The following is a 1574-nucleotide window of genomic DNA, read 5'->3' as shown; positions in this document are numbered from 1 at the left end:
TCCTTGGTGGTCTAGTGGCTAGGATCCAGCACTTTCACTGCTGTGGCCCGGGTTCGATTCCAGGTCAGGGAAACTGTTACACGCAGATAGAAAATTCCTCTTGAGGAATTGGAAAGAAAATTGAAAGATGTTCCTTTTTCTAGAATGGGTTTTCCGACAGTCAACTTTTTTCCTGTTCATTCCCTGATGGACTAGTGGCTAGGATCCAGCACTCTCACTGCTGTGGCCCGGGTTCGATTCCCGGTCAGGTCTATTATAATAGACGGAAAGACAGAAAATTCTTATTGGAGAAAGCATTGAAAGAGGTTCCTTTTTCTAGAATGGGTTTTCCGACAGTCAACTTTTTTTCTAGTAAAGTCCTTGGTGGTCTAGTGGCTAGGATCCAGCACTTTCACTGCTGTGGCCTGGGTTCGATTCCAGGTCAGGTCTATTATTATAGACGGAAAGACAGAAAATTCTTATTGGAGAAAGCATTGAAAGAGGTTCCTTTTATAGAATGGATTTGACGACAGTCAACTTTTTTTCTAGTAAAGTCCTTGGTGGTCTAGTGGCTAGGATCCAGCACTTTCACTGCTGTGGCCTGGGTTCGATTCCAGGTCAGGTCTATTATTATAGACGGAAAGACAGAAAATTCTTATTGGAGAAAGCATTGAAAGAGGTTCCTTTTATAGAATGGATTTGACGACAGTCAACTTTTTTTCTAGTAAAGTCCTTGGTGGTCTAGTGGCTAGGATCCAGCACTTTCACTGCTGTGGCCCGGGTTCGATTCCAGGTCAGGGAAACTGTTACACGCAGATAGAAAATTCCTCTTGAGGAATTGGAATGAACATTGAAAGAGGTTCCTTTTTCTAGAATGGGTTTTCCGACAGTCAACTTTTTTTCTAGTAAAGTCCTTGGTGGTCTAGTGGCTAGGATCCAGCACTTTCACTGCTGTGGCCTGGGTTCGATTCCAGGTCAGGTCTATTATAATAGACGGAAAGACAGAAATTTTTTTATCGGAGAAAGCATTGAAAGAGGTTCCTTTTATAGAATGGATTTGACGACAGTCAACTTTTTTCTAGTAAAGTCCTTGGTGGTCTAGTGGCTAGGATCCAGCACTCTCACTGCTGTGGCCCGGGTTCGATTCCCGGTCAGGGAAACTATGACAGACAGACAGACAGACAGACAGACAGACAGACAGACAGACAGACAGACAGACAGACAGACAGACAGACAGACAGACAGACAGACAGACAGACAGACAGACAGACAGACAGACAGACAGACAGACAGACAGACAGACAGACAGACAGACAGACAGACAGACAGACAGACAGACAGACAGACAGACAGACAGACAGACAGACAGACAGACAGACAGACAGACAGACAGACAGACAGACAGACAGACAGACAGACAGACAGACAGACAGACAGACAGACAGACAGACAGACAGACAGACAGACAGACAGACAGACAGACAGACAGACAGACAGACAGACAGACAGACAGACAGACAGACAGACAGACAGACAGACAGACAGACAGACAGACAGACAGACAGACAGACAGACAGACAGACAGACAGACAGAC

At 45.2% G+C, this 1574-nt stretch overlaps 1 non-coding gene across 1 annotated transcript; it reads left to right on the top strand.

Annotated features, from left to right (window-relative positions):
* The first annotated feature begins 1066 nt into the window (after positions 1–1066).
* trnae-cuc (transfer RNA glutamic acid (anticodon CUC)) lies at positions 1067–1138 on the top strand. The gene has a single exon. It is a non-coding gene; the product is annotated as a tRNA-Glu (tRNA).
* The last annotated feature ends 436 nt before the right edge of the window (positions 1139–1574 follow it).

Source organism: Urocampus carinirostris, chromosome 1 (genome assembly GCF_059441175.1).
Source record: "Urocampus carinirostris isolate Australia breed hairy pipefish chromosome 1, RoL_Ucar_1.0, whole genome shotgun sequence".
Lineage (NCBI taxonomy): Eukaryota > Metazoa > Chordata > Actinopteri > Syngnathiformes > Syngnathidae > Urocampus > Urocampus carinirostris.
The sequence above is the reverse complement of the archived record's forward strand: the minus strand, read 5'-3'. Positions and strand labels throughout refer to the sequence as shown.